Raw genomic sequence first — 24236 nt, forward strand, 5'->3', positions numbered from 1 at the left:
GTATGCAGGACTTGAATCTTTAGAGGGACGTGGCGAGATTATATTTTTATGTTTAATTGGAGACGTGAAAACATATCGTCTCACGTTATAAGATAGAGATGACGAGTACAAGTTCTAATGTTTAAGTGACACGTGACGATTGAAGCGTTTGATGTTTTAGTTTGATGTGACGAGTATATAGTCTAGTGTTTAAATGAGACTAGACGAATTCAGGGTTTTATGTTAACGTGTGACGCGACACGTATAAAGTCTGATTAAGTTAGACGTGACGAGTACATTTTGTGATGTTTCAGTTAGACGTGACGAGTAAATGGTCTGATGATTTTAGTGAGACTTGATGAGTACAGGGTCTGATGTGTAAGTGAGACGTGATGAGTACAGGGTCTGATGTGTAAGTGAGAGATGATGAGTACAGGGTCTGATGTGTAAGTGAGAGATGATGAGTTCAGGGTCTGATGTGTGTGTGAGACGTGATGAGTACGGGGTCTGATGTGTGAGTGAGACGTGATGAGTACAGGGTCTGATGTAAAAGTGAGACGTGATGAGTACAGGGTCTGATGTGTAAGTAAGACGTGATGAGTACAGGGTCTAATGTGTAAGTGAGACGTGATGAGTACAGGGTCTGATGTGTAAGTGAGACGTGATGAGTACAGGGTCTGATGTGTAAGTAAGACGTGTACGTACAGGGTCTGATGTGTTAGTGAGACGTGATAAACATAGGGTCTAATGTGTAAGTGAGACGTGACATGTAGAGGGTCTGATGTGTAAGTGAGACGTGATGAGCATAGGCTCTAATATTTAATAGAGACGTGACATGTCGAGGTTCTGTTGTGTAAGTGAGACGTGATGAGTACAGGGTCTGATGATTTTAGTGAGACGTGATGAGTAAATGGTCTGATGATTTTAGTGAGACTTGATGAGTACAGGGTCTGATGTGTGAGTGAGACGTGATGAGTACAGGGTCTGATGTGCAAGTGAGACGTGATGAGTACAGGGTCTGATGTGTGAGTGAGACGTGATGAGTACAGGGCCTGATGTAAAAGTGAGACGTGATGAGAACATGGTCTGATATGCAAGTGAGACGTGATGAGTACAGGGTCTGATGTGTAAGTGAGACGTGATGAGTACAGGGTCTGATGTGTAAGTGAGACGTGATGAGTACAGGGTCTGATGTGTAAGTGAGACGTGATAAACATAAGGTCTAATGTGTAAGTGAGACGTGACATGTAGAGGGTCTGATGTGTAAGTGAGACGTGATGAGCATAGGGTCTAATATTTAAGTGAGACGTGACATGTAGAGGTTTTGATGTGTAAGTGAGACGTGATGAGTACAGGGTCTGATGATTTTAGTGAGACGTGATGAGTAAATGGTCTGATGATTTTAGTGAGACGTGATGAATACAGGGTCTGATGTGTAAGTGAGACGTGATGAGTACAGGGTCTAATGATTTTAGTGAGACGTGATGAGTACAGGGTCTGATGATTTTAGTGAGACGTGATGAATACAGGGTCTGATGTGTAAGTGAGACGTAATGAGTACAGGGTCTGATGATTTTAGTGAGACGTGATGAGTAAATGGTCTGATGATTTAAGTGAGACGTGATGAATACAGGGTCTGATATGAAAGTGAGACGTGACGAGTACAGGGTCTGATGTGCAAGTGAGACGTGATGAGTACAGGGTCTGATGTGTAAGTGAGACGTGATGAGTACAGGGTCTGATGTGCAAGTGAGACGTGATGAGTACATGGTCTGATGTGTGAGTGAGACGTGATGAGTACAGGGTCTGATGATTTTAGTGAGACGTGATGAGTACAGGGTCTGATGTGTAAGTGAGACGTGATGAGTACATGGTATAATGTGTGAGTGAGACGTGATGAGTATAGGATTTGATGTGTTTAGTGAGACGTGATGAGTACAGGGTCTGATGTGTAAGAGAGACGTGATGAGTATAGGATCTGATGTGTTAATGAGAAGTGATGAGTACAGGGTCTGATGTGTGAGTGAGACGTGATAAGTACAGGGTCTGATGTTTTAGTGAGACTTGACGAGTGTAGTCTGATGTTCAAGTTGAACGTGACAAGTAGAGGGTCTAATGTTTATGTGTGACGGGACGAGTACATATTCTGACGTTTCAATGAGACGTGAAGTAACGGGTCTGATGGTTTAGTTAGACGTGACGAGTAGAGGGTTTGGGGTTTAAGTGACATTAGACGATTAAGTGAGCCGTGAAGAGTAGAGGGTCTGATGTTCAATTAAACCGTGACTTCAATGATGTTTTGTTGTTGTTTTTTTTTCGGGGGAGGGGGGGGGTCGTGATAAGCGTATGGCCTTTTATGGAAGACACATATTTTACCTTAAACAAAGTTTATATTTAAAGAATGATTCTTATGAACAATCATACTAATGATACCATTCAATAAAGGGGAAAATGCTGAATCAAATGTGTAAATACTATTCTCATTGCTGTATCTCAAAGTTGCTTATACGAAACAGTTTCAAATCTTATTTAACACAGTTTGAAATAATACCCATTACGAAATAATATGCTTATATACAGTGACCCTAAATCCAATATAAATATTGTTAAAATGTCATGAACACGCAGTTAGACACTTTTATTACTCTTGAAGACGAGATTTATGAATAACGTCGATACTATAACAAAGTTAGAAGTTCGGTATCACACAAATAAACGTGGCAATGATCGATTGTGATTGATGACAAGTATATTTATGTTAAAGAGCAATTTCAATAACTGACGAGCCGCTCTGTTGGAAAAAGAGGCTTAATGCATATGCGTTAAGTGTCGTCAAGTTTATGCGCGATGGTCGCCCCTGAGACCTGTGAGGACTGAACAGGCTAATTTGGGACGTCTTAAACCCATGCATTAAGTCCAGTATTTCTTGAACAAGTCTCATATGTTTACAGTGGTTTGATTTGAGCGAATAAATAACTCAATTGTACTTAATAGCACGTCTACAGCATAGACTCGATTAAAATCTTTCGTGATATAAAAGCAGTGAGCAATGAAAATAATGGTAATACATTGTATTAAAGTGACAGGTATATTAAAGGGGCCTTTTCACAGATTTTGGCATTTTTTTTAACTTATTCATTAAATGCTTTATATTGATAAATGTAAACATTGGCTCGTAAAAGCTCCAGTAAAAAATCAAGAAAAAAAAATTAAAAAAGGAAAAGAACATTGCCCGGAGCAGGTTTCGAACCAGTGACCCCTGGAGTCCTGCCAGAGTCCTGAAGTAAAAACGCTCTTGCCTACTGAGCTATTCCGCCGAGTACACATTTATGACGTATTTTACACCTTATATAAGCAATCTTTGTAGTTTCACAAAATTTAACGACAAAAACAGAACTCTCCAAATTATTCAATCGTTTCGCGTTGCAACGCTTTATAATTTTTAGGTTTTAAAATCATCAAAAGATGCATATAATGGCTGTATTAGAGCATGGTTAATGTTCAGTATTACTGTTTCCTCACAAATATCATAACTAAAACGAAAACTTACGAATCTGAAACAACTTTTTTCAATTTTGTCAATTTACCAAAGCGTGAAAAGATCCCTTTAAATCCCCAAAAACAAAATGATGGTCGAGGGTCCAATCCAGACTATTAGGGTACCCAATAAGGCTAAACAAAGCTCTTTGTTTCAACAACCATCTCAAGAAATTCAGGTAGGTACGTAAGCCAAACTTTATCATTTGGTTAACTTTTTTACGAAACACAAATTCATTTCCATTAAGATAATTTTGTTTAACTGCATAAACAGTGCAAATATCTCTTTAACGCGATTTCTTTGACTAATTTTAGTAAATTTAAGTTGCTTTAGAGAAAATGACCGACCTTATCATAAAATGATTGGAACTCAGCCTGGAATAACAAAACAAAGTTAAGGGTTGGAGTAAACATCAATCCAGTTGGTCAGGTAAGTGAAAACAAGCAACGTGTTCAGCTCTTAAGTTAGACCCATTTGTCAACCAATATCGATGGTGTTTGAACCGCTGTTGCTGCTCATACCCAGAATATGCTTCACAATCTTCATACATGATTCACCGTGCTTGTATTTAAGCAATAAGGAAATGTGTTATTATGGATATGTCTTTAAAAGATACATCACAACTTTATACGCGTGGAAGGGAGCCTACTCGAGTTATCTTTCGGTCAGCGATGGCAGAGTGACTGTCCCTTAATAAAAGAAACGCTAGCGCAGTTGTTATTTCTTTATCATTTTTCATTACGCAAATGGTTATTGAAAAACAAGAAACTCAAAATCACAAATTTAAAACAAAATTAGACTTTCTTAATAATCTTGATGTCGATTTACACACATTTTTGAATTTCTATACTTGTACAGTGTAACCAGTGTGTACAACACCGGTCCTACTCACAGGTGGTTAGCGTGTGGCTATGATATTAATTAGTGAAAACATCATTTTGAATGATAAATAATCATATTATAACGAAAAATTAACTTTTCTGAAAAAAAAAATTCACTATCAAATATATATATAACAAGGTATGCAACTCAAAATCAGCCCAAAACGGGGTGCATCGCTTTGAACAGCCATATCTTCATAAATTTTGCAGCGATTTTCACGATCTCGGTCTTATTCAACGCAGAAATGAATTTCCTTTCTGGAAATGTATATGTCTTGCAATATTTTTACAAATGCTGGGTCAACTTTTAAGAAATAACACGATACACAACACGCATGACCCAGTTGACAGTGATCATGCTGTCTTTAAGACTGAAATCTTCACGGAGTAAAGGGCAACTTCCCTACAAAGTTCATGTAGTTCGATACCATAATTCAATAAAACGTATGAAAAAACATTATTACCGTTCTTGTCGTTACATTCTGCATCAAGACTAACTGTCCAGCGCCGTTTGAAACCTTTGTTTACATACATTATAACTAACTGACATTTTAAACATACGAGTGATTTCATTGGTCCAATGCGGAGGTGTGTCTTTACGACTGGAGATTTCATTCATAAAGAATACATGATCACTGTCAACTGGGTCATGCGTGTTGTGTATCGTGTTATTTCTTAAAAGTTGACCCAGCATTTGTAAAAATATTGCAAGACATATACATTTCCAGAAAGGAAATTCATTTCTGCGTTGAATAAGACCGAGATCGTGAAAATCGCTACACAATTGATGAAGATATGGCTGTTCAAAGCGATGCACCCCGTTTTGGGGTGATTTTGAGTTGCATACCTTGTTATATATATATTTGATAGTGAAATATTTTTTTTTTTCAGAAAAGTTAATTTTTCGTTATAATATGATTATTTATCATTCAAAATGATGTTTTCACTAATTAATATCATAGCCACACGCTAACCACCTGTGGTCCTACTGACAATAAAGAAGAGACGTCACCATCTATGTATAGAATGCAGCGTAACAGCTGTTGTAATTCAGATCCGGAATTATGTAGTTGTGCTTGACTACATTGTACATTTTAATGATATCAAATAATTTGCTCAGAAAATACCGCCATTCAACTGAAGACTTGTAGTTACACAATGCACTGATTCCACCTATGAACTCACGTTGTTCCAGTGAGTGTTTAGAGAGATCTCTCTTACATGACATTTATGATGACTATAATGCACAGCTATCTAGATGACTCAATTTGAAATGTTTCAAAAATATTTGAATACGTCTGCACACAGTCCGGTTTGTAAGAAGACTGTCCTCAACAACCGTCGACGGTACATATACACCCGAATCAAATAAGATGACTTAAAGTCATCATTATAATACGAATTATACAATAAGACTGAATAATAGAAACAAAAGAAATCACTTTTATAGGACACTGTAGTGCATTTTTAATTGTTATGTTTTACAATGCGCAAAAAGTTTAACAAGTGTGTATAAACTTAATAGAATGTACTTACAATACTAGCCAATATAATGACTTACTTTGTCATTTCCAAGAACTCGTCTCCATGTAGTCTGGTTTATAAAAGGTTGTAATTGATCCCTTACAGTATTTCCTATTGTATGCAATATTAATGAATAATACGATACGACACGATGTCAAACGAAGCAAACACTACAGTATATTGAGTACTCGTTCGATGAGATAGATCCCGATTCTCGTAACGTCTATAGTGATATTATTCAAGTTGAACAAATATTCATTTAACACAGTTGATTTCATGTTAACGCGTCAACACCGTGGGTAAACAATAGTTCGCCCGCAATTGCTGACATCCACAGCAAGCAGTCTTAGCACGTATGTTGGCCATGTACACCGCAACAACACTTGGGCTCGAACATGGTCACCCGATTCCTAGGTAGTAAAAGGGACACTCGTGTACAGAGTTCATTGTCCTATTTAACATCGCCATCTCTGCCTTTCCGCTCAGTATTTGATAGGACGTTCCCTTTTAAGATACCAGATAAGCGTTATTATTTTGAGAGCAGAACGGGAGTGGATCATGAAGAGATATGTTTTGAAGAGTTCAATTAGTATGAATTCCTTATTCCGCTCCCTCAAAATCTGTGTCACACCTTAACGTTTATCTGCTGGCCTGAATAGAAGACGAGGTACACTTTTGTAAAAAGTACATAGATTCGCTTCCTTAAAGTCATGTAATTTTGTATCGAACTGCAAAAGGTCAGTCCTGTGGCAACTACAATTCAGATATGAAAATAAATCCATTAGGACTTGCCATACGACAGTTACCTTCATTACTCGTATGATCTGCGTATTTATGTGTTGTATCGGCGTGTAAATTTGTCATATTGGCATGTATATTTTTCGTATCGGCGTGTATATTTTTCATATCGGCGTATTTATTTCTCGTATTGGTGTAAATATCTTTCTCGTATTGGCGTGTATACTTGTCGTTATGACATTTTTCACCCCTCAAGCCCGCTCATTTGACGGAACGATATGGCAAAAATCTGATATCATACAGAACAACTATTATACAGTACAGATCTCATAAAGACCAGATACCATACAAAACATATATGAGATATCATACGGAACAGATGCCATACAAAACATATATCATACAGTACATATATCATACAGAACAGTTATCATACAGTACAGATATCAAATATAACAGATATCCTACAGAACAGATATCATACAGAACATATATCATACAGAACATATATCATACAGTACATATATCATACCGAAAAGATATCATACAGTACAGATATCATACAGAACAGATATCATACAGTACAGATATCATACAGAACAGATATCATACAGAACAGATAGCATACAGAACAAATATCATACAGAACAGATATCATACAGAACAAATATCATACAAGACAGATATCATACAGAACATATATCATACAAGACAGATATCATACAGAACAGATAGCATACAGTACAAATATCATACAGAACAGATATCATACAGAACAAATATCATACAAGACAGATATCATACAGAACAAATATCATACAAGACAGATATCATACAGAACATATATCATACAGTTCATATATCATACAGAACAGATATCATACAGAACAGATATCATACAGAACAGATATCATACAGAACATATATCATACAGTACATATATCATACAGAACATAAATCATACAGTACATATATCATACAGTACATATATAATACAGTACATATATCATACAGAACAGATCGAATACAGTACATATATCATACACAACAGATATCATACCGAACAGATATCATACAGTACATATATCATACAGAACAGATATAATACAGTACTTATATCATAAAGAACAGATATCATACAGAACAGATATCATACAGAGAATATATCATACAGAACAGATATCATACAGTACAGATATAATACAGTTCATATATCATACACAACAGATATCATACAGAACAGATATCATACAGTACATATATCATACAAACAGATATCATACAGTACATATATCATACAGAGAATATATCATACAGAACAGATATCATACAGTACAGATATAATACAGTACAGATATCATACAGAACAGATAATGCTGGTAATAAGAAATGTCGACGATTATTTTCTGCTTATTTTGTATGAATTTAAATTATTTAATTTTCGTAAATAAAATAATTATAAAATAGTAATAAGCATTAACTGTTTTCAATCATGAACATGTTGAATTGATATCACTTGCTTATATAGGTACATTTTGATTAAATGCATATATGGTTAAGTAATCAGTTTATTATGTGCGTATATATTTGTATCTTCATACAATTATATCATTTAACATGCTGTTCTAATCAGATGATTTTAGAAAAACTCTATTACTCTGACATTATGTACACTCTTTCTAGATATTGATCTGTCATACTCGAACAGTTATTTTACCGCACCAATATTAACTTTGACTGTAAGCTTGAAATGTACATCTAGATACTATAGATACAAATTACTGTTGGATTATAATTAGCTAAACGTTTTTTTCCCGCCTAATGTTCGATGTCGTAAAACGCGCGAATGAGTACAAAACACAATTCTTTTTTTAACAACACTTGCTTAACATGCTTTTTTGAGTAGGTGTTTCGATAACATAGAGGCCATTTTACAGAATATTGACATTAATATTTACATAATTAATTATAAAAAAAGCCGACAACGACCAATTTAGCGTTAGAATTCCCGGGTACGTTTTAGTATACTTTCCGTACAATTAAGTATACATTAGAGTCAATTAAATATTCTTCAGAGTACCCGGGGTACATCTAAGAAATACCCGAGCCGAAAATCACCAATCGAGCATTTCTTTCACGTGTTGTACTAAGCAATTTCCTTAATTTATTATTAAAAAAATGTTATTTAAGTCCAAAAAAGGAAAGTTTTATATTTTATTTCTATGATACACTAATACAATTAATCACATCATAATACACATTAAACATAACATGTTTGCTCAAAGATATGAAGCTGTTTTTTTAGCAGCCGCGGGCCACTGTTCAAAGAAATAACTGGACTTTTGTGTGCAACATTGTCAGGAGTTTCGGACGGAGTCGCACATTATGTACTTACTGAAGTCGACGTTTATTTTAATTCGTTTAAATAAGAACTAATGTGCACGAGTTATTTAAAAGTTATTGTCAGATTAAACTTTTTTGATCAGTTTATTCACTTGTATGTCATTTTACTATACCACTAAAATATGAAATCATACTTGTTAAAATAGGTTTCCAATTCAAAACTCCAATATACACACGCACTTACATATCAGTAAGCTCTTCCGAACTTTTTAATAACTGGATATATGCATGCTCAATCTCTACCAATTACCCGATAATACAGTAGAATAGCGTTTCCTATGTTCGAAATCAAAGTATTGCCAATATTGTCTTGTGTTTAAGAATGTTGTGAATATAAACGTCCTAATTTAACACAAATACAGAAAAGTATGGAAAGCCAAAGGGGACCCCCGCTAAAATACATATACTTATATAGTAAATATCGGGATTTTCATTTTCCGCGGAACTTTCACTTTCCGCGAAAAACCAAGGCCAGCATAGCCATAAAATACTGCATACAAATCGAAATCTAAAAAGCGCGGAACTTTCATATATTTTCCGTCGGAACAATTATCTTTCAACCCTGTAGAGAATGCGGGCTCAAATAATCGCGCGGAACCTTAATATTATCTACTCTGTACAAATAGTAGTGTATAAAATCGCGCGGACCTAATCCACAAAGCGCGGAACACAAATATCTTCCGCGAAAATTAAGCATTGAATTACTGTACAAATCTCGGGTTGCTATGTAAATTGCGGGTTGCTAATGTAAAATCGCGCGGAAGATTCATTACTCCGCGCGATTTTCAATAGCATTGAATTACTGCACGAAATTCGGGTTGCTATGTGGTTACGCGATAAAATTTGATTGGTTCCGACACCTAGAAAGAACCAATCAAAACTCGCGTCTTATCCAGCATTCATGCAGTCATCATGATGACGGTTGTTTCACATTAACACAAAACCTTTTAAGGGCGAAAGAGTGATCAATTTTGATGACATTAGCGATGAGGTTAGTATTTAACATACATGAATTATGAATTTTAATGCAATTAAAACAGCTCAAGAGTATCGAGTGTTGTTTTCACGGTTTGTCTATATGCAAACGTCTCTGTTAAAACCCGCAAAAACACGTCATAATCATATGTCGTCAAATAATGAAATATAGTGTTTGTGTGTAAGAAACATCTTCCCTTAAGCTCAGTTAGTAGAGAGCCAAGTTATTGTTATGGCAGTCGTATGCTCTAGTCCAGCACCGTATACATCTTTAATTAAAAAGAACAAGAACAAGGCTTTACAGGCAATTCATCCCAAAGGCAACTCGTACCTTGGTCAACTCGTACCCATTTTTAGCTCGGCGTTTTCGGAGAAAACCCGAGGTATTGTCATAGCCAGCTCGTCGTCCGCCGTAGGCGTCGTGCTAAAACCTTAGCATTGGCTCTAAAATCAAAGTGCTCCACCTACAACTTTGAAATTTCATATGTAGATGCACCTTGATGAGTTCTACACGCCACACACATTTTTGGGTCACTAGGTCAAAGTCACTGTGACCTCTAATATAAAACTTTAACATTGGCTCTAAAATCAAAGTGCTTCCACCTACAACTTTGAAATTTCATATGTAGATGCACCTTGATGAGTTCTACACGCCACACCCATTTTTGGGTCACTAGGTCAAAGTCACTGTGACCTCTAATATAAAACTTTAACATAGGCTCTAAAATCAAAGTGCTTCCACCTACAACTTTGAAACTTCATATGTAGATCCACCTTGATGAGTTCTACACGCCACACCCATTTTGGGGTCACTAGGTCAAGGTCATTGTGACCTCTAAAAAAAAATAATCTGACAAGCACCTGTAGCAGAGCGTGGCACCCGTTATGCGGTGCTCTTGTTGTCAACTCGTACCTCATTCAAACTATTCAACTTGTTTAATTTGTCTTATTTTGTCACAATTGTAAAATTCTTGAAAGACATCAACCACAAGTGTCAATTTTCATCAACACTTTCGCTGCTTATACATATCTGCAACAGACAACTTGCGTGAGCAATGCTTAGATAATTTAAGTGGAAACATCAAGAGGAAAATAAAAATTGTCTCTATGAGTTTGACTTATAAGCTAACCATCCTACACCTATTTCTGTATATCGGGTACGGGTTTAGTTTGGGTAGGTACAAATTGACTAAAAAACAGGTACGAGTTGACCACAATGGGTAGGTGTTTACCACGGAACAATTTGACCGGCATGCAGAACAAGATTATTGATTATTATATTTAACTGTCACATAAATCTGAAAGATAACACAATGTATTACAAACACAATGACTGTCAAGACATTCTAAACTCTTACAGTTAACATATAACAGGTGTACACATCTGATATACTGACCAAATTAAATAACTCAAGATTAACACCAGATACGACACAGTTTCAAAACTCGACATTTTGTCTGCATGCCACGCCAATTCAGTCCAAAAAATTTGATTTAACCAGTGAATTCTGAGCTATATATCTTAAAGCAGAATGCACATTATGTCTAAAAAGTGTTTTTCGGCTAATTTCTGGTATGAACTATCTTCACACATAGCATCTGGTAAACCTTCAGATAGCAATAGCAGAATGCTAATAATGAGTATAATGTTCTGTATTGTGGAAGAAATACATGTAGTAAAATAATATGATAGTATGAAACATGGTTTTTGTATTTTATAGCTGTAGCAGTGTTCCCAACTTGAACATCATCTTCTGTGTACATATCTGAGGCAGAGCCAGCTTGCCCATCTGACCTCTGTTGTGGACAACCGAGTAAGAGCCAGCTTGCATGTCATCTGTTGTGGACATCCGTGTTAGAGCCAGCTTGCACGTCCTCTATTGTGGACATCAGTGTTAGTGCTAGCTTGCATGTCATCTGTTGTGAACATCCGTGTAAGAGCCAGCTTGCACGTCATCTCTTTTGGACATCAGTGTTAGAGCCAGCTTACACATCCTCTGTTGTGGACATCCGTGTAAGTGCTAGCTTGCACGTAATCTGTTGTGGACATCTGTGTTAGAGCCAGCTTGCACGTCATATGTTTAGGACATCAGTCAGAGATAGCTTGCATGTTATATACTTGTGGACATTAGTCAGAGCCAGCAAGGACAATCTCTGTTGTGGATATCTGTCTTAGAGCTTGCACGTCATCGGTTGTTCACATCCTTGTAATAACCAGCTTGCACATCAACTGATGTGGAAATCTGAGTCAGAGCCAGCTTGCACATCATCCGTTGTGGACATCTCTTTATGATTCTACTCTTTGCTTAGATTGACACTGTGACTTTAGTGTAATATGTTACAACCTTAAGCTATTCCTATTGTTGAATAAAAATATTGTGTCATTAAAATATATTTTGTTGGATAATTTGTATGTTGAGTTGTATTGTTTGGTCATTGCAAAGTATCAAGTTATTTTAAGACAAGACAAGGGACAAAATTGTCACAAAACCAGGTTTTCATTGTGAAAAAAAAATCTGATAAAGGGAGAAAACTCAAACTGAACTTTTGAAATGAACAAACAAAATTAACCCCTTTGTAAGTTTGTTTAAAAAAAAATTATATTTTTAGTCGTGGCGACCTTGACATTGGAGATATTGACGTGATTCTTTCGTGCGACACACCGTCCCATGATGGTGAACAAATGTGCCAAATGATTTTAAAATCTCACAATGAATGACATAGTTATGGCCAGGACAAGCTAATTTATGGCCATTTTTGACCTTTGAACTCAAAGTGTGACCTTGACCTTGGAGATATCGACGTAATTATTTCGCGCGACACACCGTCAAATAATGGTGAACAAATGTGCCAAATGATGTTAAAATCTGACAATGCACGACATAGTTATGGCCCGGACAAGCTTGTTCCGCCCGCCCGCCAGCCCGCCCGCATTCGCCAATCAAATAACCAGTTTTTTTCCTTCGGAAAACCTGGTTAAAAATGAGAACTTTGTAAGTAGAGGTTTGTTGTAGCCTTTGGCAGACTGGTAATTTGATGGTGAAAAAAAAAAAAAGAAAAAAAAAGACCTTTGACCTTGAAGGATGACCTTGACCTTTCACCACTCAAAATGTGCAGCTCCATGAGATGCACATGAATTTATTTTTTTTGACCTTTGACCATGAAGGATGACCTTGACCTTTCACCACTAAAAATGTGCAGCTTCATAAGATACACATGCATGGCAAATATCAAGTTGCTATCTTCAATATTGCAAAAGTTATGAGCAACGTTAAAGTTTTCGGACGGACGGACGGACGGTCAAAATTTGTGTGCGTATGGAAAGGCGTTGTCCATATACACATGCATACCAAATATGAAGGTTATATCTCAAGGGACATAGAAGTTATGAGCATTTTTCGAAACCTAAACGCAGATTTTGAAACCTAAACGCAGACCCCTACTTCAAGGTCAAGGTCACAGGGGTCAAAATTGTTGTGCGTATGGAAAGGCCTTGTCCATATACACATGCATACCAAATATGAAGGTTATATCTCAAGGGACATTTATGGCCATTTTTGACCTTTGAACTCAAAGTGTGACCTTGACCTTGGAGATATCGACGTAATTATTTCACGCGACACACCGTCCGATGATGGTGAACAAATGTGCCAAATGATTTTAAAATCTGACAATGAACGACGTAGTTATGGCTCGGACAAGCTCATTTATGGCCATTTTTGACTTTTGAACTCAAAGTGTGACCTTGACCTTGGAGATATTGACGTAATTATTTCGTGCGACACACCGTCCCATGATGGTGAACAAATGTGCCAAATGATTTTAAAATCTGACAATGAACGACATAGTTATGGATCGGACAAGCTCATTTATGGCCATTTTTGAACTTTGAACTCAAAGTGTGACCTTGACCTTGGAGATATCGACGTAATTATTTCGCGCGACACACCGTCCAATGATGGTGAACAAATGTGCCAAATGATTTTAAAATCTGACAATGAACGACATAGTTATGGATCGGACAAGCTTGTTCCGCCAGCCCGCCAGCCAGCCCGCCAGCCAGCCAGCCAGCCAGCCCGCCCGCATTCGCCAATCTAATAACCAGTTTTTTCCTTCGGAAAACCTGGTTAAAAAAGCTCATCTTTCATCATGTATTTATATTAAAATTCTTGAATGTTAGTGAAGGTACAGTTCATATAATTAAAAGCAATTTTAATATGATTGCTTGTGTTTTATTGCAAAGTGAATACCATCTTGTCTTTATGCTGACATATAGAACGGAAAAATAGTAAACTGTCGTTTTTATATGCAATGGGATTGTATATGAAGACTTGCATGTTCAGATGAAAAAATTGCCATAATTTTTCTCTTTATATTTTATTCCTGCTAAATGGTTGATGCAATAAAGTTAAGTCTTTAATGACTTGTGTTTCTTGTAATATTATTTGTAAGCAAATTTGGCTGTAGTATTAGATGCATGCTGTACAAGATACTGTAGATCAACATTATATTGTTTGAGTATGAATAGATAATTCAAGGTGCACAGCCATTAATTTTGCCCTCCACCATCTCCGATTTTGGTTAGACAGTTGCAAGTTACTTGCATTAGTATGAAGTCTTAAAATAACTTAAGTATACTTGCTGTTGTGTTATTATTAACCTTTTCCTGCTCTGAGGAAATTTTAAATTTTCTACATGCAAACATCATAAAACCAGAACAGCCTGCAAGTAACTCACAATCTGTTCAGGTTTTATGCTGTTTGCTGCTCATCAGTATCCATGGGTTGGAAACAAAGCCTTTAAAACTTTAATATAGTAAGAAAGGTCTTAAATTAAATTTATTCTCGAATGTGTCTTAGTGCGTTTTTGAGTGGTACAGGGTTAAATGTCTCATTTTGTTTTTGATTATCTTTGGTTTATTGAACATATATGAGCCTTGCTCTGTGAAATAGGGGTTTAATGCATGTGCATTTAGTATCCTCCCTGATTAGCCTGTGCGGTCTGCCCAGGCTAATCTGGAGTGCACATGCATTAAACCCCTTTTTCACAGAGCGAGGCTCATATGTATTAGACAGTGCATTCAAATAATACAATTTAAATCTGAATCTTTTATTTAGTTGCAATACTTTAAAGCTTACTATGTTTGCAGTTTTAGTGAAAACACAAACTTTTAATCAAAGAAGCATATAATGTGTATTACTCATTTAATCAACTTCCACTTTATTCCATACACGTGTTCGACTCTGTGACATTATGTTCTGTCAAAGCTTTTTATTGCAAATTTATTAAACATAAATTGGTAACCTTGGGTATCCAAAAGGAATCCAAATTTTACTAGCCATAGACTTTCCAAAATGCAATTGTTTCTGAGAAGTATTTTTCTCTAGAAGGTGGCAAAACTCCTAAGCAATTCCTTTTTGGGCTAATGGTAGGGCTTATGCGTGTAACACCCATTGACAAATTATTAAATATACATTGAAAGGTCATTGTTCACAAAACAGATCATGATATAACATGATGCAGCATTTTGTACTATATTAAATTAAATGTTGCTGAAAACAGTAGAATATTCAAATTATGGACATTTTATTCTGTTAATAATGCTATCTTTCTAACATTACAAATCAATAAAGCATGCTTAACAATAGCAGAACTCTTTTGACTTTTAATTATCTTTTCCAGTCTTTAAATCTTTACAAAATTCATTGTCCCACTAACACCATCCTATAAAACAGGTTATGGCTTCCAATTGTTAATCAACTATAAAGCATGAACAAAGGCACAAATATCGCAGTATCTTTTGCAAATGATACAAATGTCCATGGCCTCGATACTGAACAAAAAGCAAGATTTTTTGTCAGGCGGTAAGCTGAATCCTCGAGAACATTCGAAAAATGTCCATTTAATGCGCCACTGGGCCGTTCCTATTTAAATGGGCTGCATGCACAGAACTTGGCCATCCAGGTCATATGTCCAAACATTTCAAGTTACTGTCACAGACTGCTTGAAGAACTAAACTGCTGATAAACAAGGACCTATGCTCAGATGTTGAAGCAGGACATGCACTGTGGGTTCCATCAACAGTCCAATCATTCTACATCATTCATGAAATTCATAGGCAATGATCTTCAGCTCATGACGAGATTCTGGAAATCTGAAGTACCAGGTACTGCTCCATCATTGCTGACAAGACTCTACATGTTGAAATGACTGTGTAATGTTGAGTCCCTGAAATACAAAAGTAAAATTCATGCTAGAGTTTAGCCATATTAATTATGCTTGATTGCATTGAAAGCTTTATGCTTATTAAGACATTCTAGAGTCCGTTTTCTGGGAGTAATCAGTACTTTGTATATATGAAGATAAAGAGACCGCTAATAAACAGGGTTGAACCCAAAATGTTCCCATCACTAGGTGAACACCATATCCACTACGCCAGCCTGACAAAGTAAATGAAGTGAAGCTTCTAAGTTATGTCTCATTTGATTGTTAACAAGAGCACGCCCTGCAGGTTCAGACCTCTCATCTATTTTTTTTTAAAGTTGAAGGGACCTATCTCAATACTTCAATCACAAAGGAGGGAGAGGTGGGGTGGAGAAGGGTGTATAGTGTGGTGGTGTGGTCATTTATTACACTATCTTCCAAAAATGAAAAAATGATAAAAATAAATATTTGTGTTTTTTAGCCATGTTTAAAAAAAATGGGCAGGGGGTATAGTGTGAGGGTGTGGTCATTTATTAGATGATCTTTCAAAATGAAAAAAAACGTACTTTTTTCTTTTTTTGGGGGGGGCGTGGGGGATGGTTTGGGTGGAGTCTATTGTGGTATGTCAGATAAGAGTTGCTTTGTAACGCTTGTAAAGAAGTTATGGAAATTTTAGCAAAATTTAATAATTTCACCTTGAGAGTCATGGTCATTCAAAGGTCAAGGTAAAATTCAACTTGCCAGCTACAGTAACTTATGATAGCATGACAGTATTTGAAGTTTGAAAGCAATAGCCTTGATACTTGAGAAGTAAAGTAGATCAAAACACAAAATTTAACCATATATTCAAAGTTACTAAGTAAGAAAAGGACCATAATTCTGTCAAAATGACAACCAGAGTTATTCAACTTGTCCTGTACTGTCCCCTTATGATAATTTGCGAGTGTTCCCAGTATGAAAGCAATATCTATGATACTTTAGGAGTAAAGTGGACCAAAACACAAAACTTAACAAAATTTTCAATTTTCTAAGAATAAAAAGGGCACATAATACTTTCAAAATGTCAGTCAGAGTTACATAACTTTGTCTGCACAGTCCCTTTATGATAGTAAGTGTTGCAAGTATGAAAGCAATAGCTTTGATACTGTAGGAATAAAGTGGACCTAAACACAAAACTTAACCAAATTTTCAATTTTCTAAGTATAAGAAGGGCACATAATTCTGTCAAAATGCACGCCAGAGTTATCTAACTTTGCCTGCCCAGTCCCCTCATGGTAGTAAGTAAATAAGTTTTATACTTGATACTTTATGAGAAAAGTGGACCTAAACACAAAACTTAATCGGACGCCGACACCGACGCAGACGCAGACGCCAAGATGATGACAATATCTCTTTTTTTTTTCAAAAAAAAAAGATGAGCTTATAAATAAAATGTAACATATTGCAAACTTGATTACACGATTTTTCATAAATACTCTTTCAGCTTTTTATTTATATATGAAGGCTAGGGTCACTTTCTGCGAGCCTTACAAAAAAACTAACTATATTTGCAATTGTCAAGACTCCTTCACATACAATTTACCTTTGCTTATTCCAATATCCTTTTGCCAACCAACATTGTGCGGTCACGTACCATACATGGTTCCACAGTTGTACAGAATTCCTACAAAATAAATGAAGTATACATTTACAATTCAAATTTCTTTTCAAAGAATGTGTAGGTAACTAAATTCCCTATACATTACTTTAATGTCATAAAATAAATTTCAAACAAGGGCTGTTTGTAAAACATGCATGCCCCCCATATGGATTGTCAATTGTTGTGGCAGCCATTGTGTGAATACGTTTTTTGGCACTGTGACCTTGACCTTTGACCTAGTGACCTGAAAGTCAATAGGGGTCATCTGCGAGTCATTATCTATGTACCTATGAAGTTTCATGATCCTAGGCATAAGTTCTTGAGTTATCATCCGGAAACCATTTTACTATTTTGGGTCACCGTGACCTTGACCTTCGATTTAGTGACCTCAAAATCAATAGGGGTCATCTGCGAGTCATGATCAATGTACCTATGAAGTTTCATGATCCTAGGCATAAGCGTTCTTGAGTTATCATCGGGAAACCATTTTACTATTTAGGGTCACTGTGACCTTGACCTAGTGACCTGAAAATCAATAGGGGTCATCTTCGAGTCATGATCAATGTACCTATGAAGTTTCATGATCCTAGGCAAAATCGTTCTTGGGTTATCATCCGGAAACCATCTGGTGGACAGACATATGGACATTCGGACCGACATGTGCAAAACAATAAACCTGCTCTTCTTCGGAAGGGGGCATAAATATTTAACATATATTTAACAAAAATTAACTTGATTCATCAAATTAATCAGTATCGAATAATAGACCAGTTTCACAATATGAACACCGATACTATTTTTAGATATCAATCATATCACCTGACGCGTTGAATTGCAGAACAAGGCTGAACCTGGAACTGCATTTTCTTTTGCTATGCAAATTGCGTTGAATATCAAGATTATAATGCGCACTTGACACTGGTAACAATTAAGTCAAACATATGAATACAGACAACCATCACATGTCATGCTGTGTTAAGTAAAAAAATTGATAAGTAATTCAAATATAAAAATTATAACACCTAAATAATGATTCAAGGACATAAGTTATGTACTATTAGTGTATATTAATGAATTATATTTAATCTTTATATATAACAATAGATGTGTTCATCAGAAACACAATGCCCACTACTGCGCCGCTTTTAATTATACATATATTTTTTTAACCTTTGACCTTGAAGGACGACCTTGACCTTGAACTTCCACCACTCAAAATGTGCAGCTTCATGAGATACACATGCATGCCAAATATCAAGTTGCTATCTTCAATGTTGCAAAAGAAATGGCCAACGTTGTTTTTTTTTTCGGACAGACTGACATCCTGACTGACTGACGGACAGTTCAACTGCTATATGCCACCCTTCCAGGGGCATACAATTTCCAGTTACCCATAAGCATCAGAGTAAATGTGGTCTGAAGACTAAACATCGATTATTGCACAAATCGAAGTCATAAATTAGCAGTATACAATACTAAGAATTGTAAGACTACAATTTTCAAAGGTAGGATGTGTACAATTTCATGAATTATAGAACGTGTATTAGAGTTGAATCAAGCATCAGACAAAGTCCTATTAAATAGAAGAAAATGACACAAATGTTTAGCATTAAATTTTTGAAATATTAAAAATATATAGGTATAAAGCACTTTATAATTATGATAAAACTGGCTAATATGTATACAGTATTTAGTTTCTGACAATCTTTTTGGACAGATGACTTTCAATGTTGACAATATCTTTTATGTTCAGTAAAAGCAACAATTGAGTATTTGGCGTTAAATTATTCCAAGAAACGGCTACGCAATGCTACAACCATGAGACGCCATGGTCACATGGACTAGGTGTCATTAATTGTGTTAAATGACCAGATGACCAGATATCTACAAAATGTGGTTTATGACATCACGTTGTTATTTAGTATTTGTCTGCACAGTATCTGATCATAAAGAGGTTATGGGTTTGTGCTGAATACAGGGGAATTTAAACGCAAGATCTATCAATAAATAAAATAATTGATTAATCGCCCAAATAATGCGAAAACAAAGAGTGTCAGATAATCCAATAAGTTTAAGACTGTCAATTTACACACACTAAGAATTGAAAGCCATACTTGGAGTGTCAGAGTTTGTGCAAAAAAAAAGAATACAAACAAGAATACAAACAAGTACTTTAATCAAGAAAATGTATTTCATATATTGGCACTTAAAATGGAAAGTATATATTAAGTAATTAATGGCTATTTCTGACGAAGTCAACTTGTGTTGGCAATATCATTAAGTAGATCTAGCTGAATGATCAAAAGCAGAGCGATATTGCGATGCACTATTAGAAATCTCTACACGTTCAGCCTCATTCTGGAATTCTGCAATCATTTGACTACCTGCTATATTGGCTTATTGTGAAAAGGGTCTATTACTTATAAATACTTTAAAGAAGTAGATTTTCCATCACTCTACAGCTGTTGGGCTTTCTTAAAGGAAGTTTGGGAGTAAAATAAATCTACTCCAAGTTTTTATCACAAAAAACTTCCAACAAGTGGAGAATTAGCCGCATTTAGTGGATGATTTAGAAACATGATTAATTTAAATTAGATCTACATGTAATAGCTATTGAAAAGTTAAGTTATCCAGTTATTCTTGCTGCAATGTGGATAAGAATAATACAAACCAATAGCTGACAAAGCTGATATCAGTGATATGTTGACCTTTGAAGTCGAAATTGAGACCTGAAATCTGTCTGTATAGAGAGAGGCACAATTTGTTTGGCATATCTTCAACCATTACTGGCAACACACACCTACAAAATTTATATATAAATTATATTAAAACATAAATTTATTAATAATTTTATTTATTAATTTATGACGAAATGTTTAAATCTAGGTCAGCTATAACGAAACTAAAAACGGATTAAAAACAATACCTTATTTTAATTAATAGGTTGAAAACAAAAATAAATGTATTAATATATTGACGTTCAACTGAACGAATACAAGACACAAGTACATTACATTACATTAAGTTATTATTTCAGTCGCATTCAGAGAAAACTGGGCTTAGTGCATGTGCGTAAAGTGTCATCCCAGATTAGCGTAAGCCTGTGCAGTCCGCACAGGCTAATCAGGGACGACACTTTCCGCATAAACTTCATTTTCGGTAAGGAGGGACTTCCTTGAAATTAAAAATACCATTAAAGCGGAAAGTGTAATCCCTGATTAGCATGTGCGGACTGCACAGGCTAATCTGCGATGACACTTTACGCACATGCATTAAGCCCAGTTTTCTCAGAACGCGGCTCATTTAATTAACAATTGTCAACATTATGCATATTATCGGATAGTTTTACACAATATTAAAAAAGTACAAATACAAACCTGGTAATACATGTAAATGATCGTATGCAATACAGTTATTGATCCCAATCTGATCTATTTCCGAATTATCTGCGAATCCATCGTAATTGTAACAATAACCATGCAATTCGCTCCGCCATCTTGAAACGTTATACTTACTGAACGCACTGATTGTGTTGCATTTGTTACAAAGTATCTGATTGGTTATTTCTAAGTATCGGATCCAATCAAATTTTTCGGGTAACTAGGGATTCTAACACCTAACAACCCGAGATTTGTACAGTAATTCAATGCTTAATTTTCGCGGACGATATTTGTGTTCCGCGCTTTTTGGATCTGGTATTTACTGGATTTTCTCTCTTTAATAGACTTCTTAAAATAGCATTCTACAATCTCCGCGCGATTTTAAACACTACTATTTGTACAGAGTAGATAAATAACGTTCCGCGCGATTAATTGAGCCCGCTTTTTCTACAGGGTTGAAAAATAATTGCTCCGACGGAAAATCTATGAAAGTTCCGCGCTTTTTAGATTTCGATTTGTATGTAGTGTTTTATGGCCATGCTGGCATTGGTTTTTCGCGGAAAGTGAAAGTTCCGCGAAAAATGACAATCCCGATATTTACTATATAAGTATATGTATTTTAGCGGGGGTCCCCTTTGGCTTTCCATAGAAAAGACAGTTTTTCTTGCAGTTTGTGCAGAAATCTATGGTATAAGAATAAATCCTTGAATACGTCTGAAATCGGTGACAAAATTTCACGTTGAGTGAAGCACAACCGTGTACAATGAATGCAGTACAAATGGAATTTTTGAACAAGAACACAGGCTTATTAAATAAAGTAATTATGATGTATTTCACATTGCCATAAGCAGCATACACACAGTAAATTGTGGGATGGGGGAATTTCCATTGAATCACGTAATGCGATGTGTGAGCATCGATCACTGTACATATAAAGTAATAACGACATATCAACTGGTGAATTTAAATTTAGATTGAATGTAACACGAAACTTTAAGAAAATTGAAAAGAAACTGAAAGTGAATATCAATAAATTTAACCACACACAAAAGTTTATTTTAAGATCAATTCATGTTTAAAATGACAATGATAATATGAGCAAAACTTACAAGATACATACATGCTATTGAAAGGGCGATATATTGTACAGCAAACTTTTTTTTATTTAAAGGGAACGAATATTGAGATGTTATATTTAAATATTGCGCATAGGAGAAAATCCGACTAATATTTAAATGTATAGAAAAAACACAAACACAACACGTTATACATTTAAACAGTTGCAATATTTCCTTACCGAACTTACACAATTTCCTGCACGTATATTATAATGATGGTCTTGTGCATTATTTTTTTATTTATCAATAAAACGTTTTCTGAGTTCTTTGAGGGCATTATCAGGCTGCAGGATCACGTGACTTTGTGGGTTTTATAAACGTTAATGGATGTAAACACACCGGTAAGTGGTCCTTTTTTCAAATAACTTTTTTAAAACAATATTTTTTTTAGAATTTCAACTGGTGCATAAAAGACAGATTTTAAGATAAGATAAGTTTTATTTAAAGTCGACAAGACAGCAACATATACAAACATAAGCTCATGTGAGCTTTTGAACCGACTATTGTACAACAAGGGTATATAATAAAACAAGTGTAACTCAGCAACAATTTTAAGAATGTAAGTTACATGATGGTTACACAATTGCAGTGGAGGCATAATATTAAGTTAAAAGAAATCTTAAAAAGCATGTTATTAAAATCCAAGAACAATGCCTAACCGCTTACATAATTGTTTAAAGGAGTACTATCTATATAAGCTAAGGAATGACATAAAACAATTAAAAGGACTGTTTAAGAATCTTCAGTAAGAAACACTCAGAGCTTTGGCACATGTAGTCGATTGGCAGTAGTTATGATTTTAATGCTGCTTATGGAAATGTGCAGATAAGAATCAGAATTACTTTGTTTAATAAGCCTGTGTTCTTGTTCAAAAATTCCATTTGTACTGCATTCAATGTTCACGCGACGTGAAATTTTGTCACCGATTTCAGACGTATTCAATGATTTATTCTTATACCTTAAGATTTCGGCACAGACTGCAAGAAAAACTGTCTTTTATGCACAAAAAATAATTCTTAAAAATGTATTTTAATAACTTGAGGTATTTGCAAAAAAAGTGATTAACGTTGTGTTAACATTCTGTCCAGCCCTTGTGAAAACACATGAAAACCCCGTTGATCTGTCCAGCCCTTGTGAAAACACATGAAAACCCCGTTGATCTGTCCAGCCCTTGTGAAAACACATGAACACCCCGTTGATCCTGCACCCTGATCATGAAATAATCGAATGTATCATCAATATTGGATTACATGTGTTACATTAAACAAGACTATTGCCAAGAAATACAGTCCCCTACCGGCTCCACCATTGTCAGAAATTCTACCATTTTCAGATTATGTTTTTTTATTTGTTGCCATAGCAACCAGAATTTTTGACGTAGGAACAAAATGAAATGACGTGCATAATATCCATATTGCCATCTATCCATGTTTCAAGTTTCATGAAAAATTATTAAGAACTTTTAAAGTTATCGCAGGATCCAGAAAACCACCATTTTCAGCAGTATTTCTAGTCTATTTGTTTCCATAGCAACCAGAATTTTTGACGTAGGAACAAAATGAAATGACGTGCATAATGTCCATATAGCCATCTATCCATGTTTCAAGTTTCATGAAAAAATATTAAGAACTTTTAAAGTTATCGCAGGATCCAGAAAACCACCATTTTCAGCAGTATTTCTAGTCTATTTTTTGCCATAGCAACCAGAAGTTTTGACGTAACAACATAATGAAATGACGTGCATAATGTCCATATAGCCATCTATCCATGTTTCAAGTTTCATGAACAAATATTAAGAACTTTTAAAGATATCGCAGGATACAGAAAATTGTGACAGACAGACAGACAGACAGACAG

The 24236-nt window shown here is 35.5% G+C and overlaps 1 protein-coding gene and 2 long non-coding RNA genes across 3 annotated transcripts in view; 1 reads left to right on the forward strand and 2 right to left on the reverse strand.

Annotated features, from left to right (window-relative positions):
- The window catches only part of LOC127847375 (electrogenic sodium bicarbonate cotransporter 1-like), an 80805-nt gene extending 74406 nt beyond the window's left edge, over window positions 1-6399 (reverse strand). Inside the window, exon 1 of the mRNA XM_052379243.1 lies at window positions 5960-6399. The gene's annotated coding sequence lies outside the window, so the exon portion shown is untranslated. The remainder of the gene's footprint in view (window positions 1-5959) is intronic.
- A 3036-nt stretch (window positions 6400-9435) lies between these two features.
- Window positions 9436-12445, forward strand: LOC127848356 (uncharacterized). The gene is made up of 2 exons (XR_008034462.1): window positions 9436-10054; window positions 11760-12445. It is a non-coding gene; the product is annotated as an uncharacterized LOC127848356 (long non-coding RNA).
- Window positions 12446-15607: 3162 nt separating this feature from the next.
- Window positions 15608-21911, reverse strand: LOC127848357 (uncharacterized). The gene is made up of 4 exons (XR_008034463.1): window positions 21259-21911; window positions 20553-20681; window positions 17825-17905; window positions 15608-16266 (listed from the first exon to the last, which is right to left on the reverse strand). It is a non-coding gene; the product is annotated as an uncharacterized LOC127848357 (long non-coding RNA).
- Window positions 21912-24236: the final 2325 nt, after the last annotated feature.

The sequence above is a fragment of the Dreissena polymorpha genome, chromosome 10 (assembly GCF_020536995.1).
Source record: "Dreissena polymorpha isolate Duluth1 chromosome 10, UMN_Dpol_1.0, whole genome shotgun sequence".
Taxonomy (NCBI): Eukaryota; Metazoa; Mollusca; class Bivalvia; order Myida; family Dreissenidae; genus Dreissena; species Dreissena polymorpha.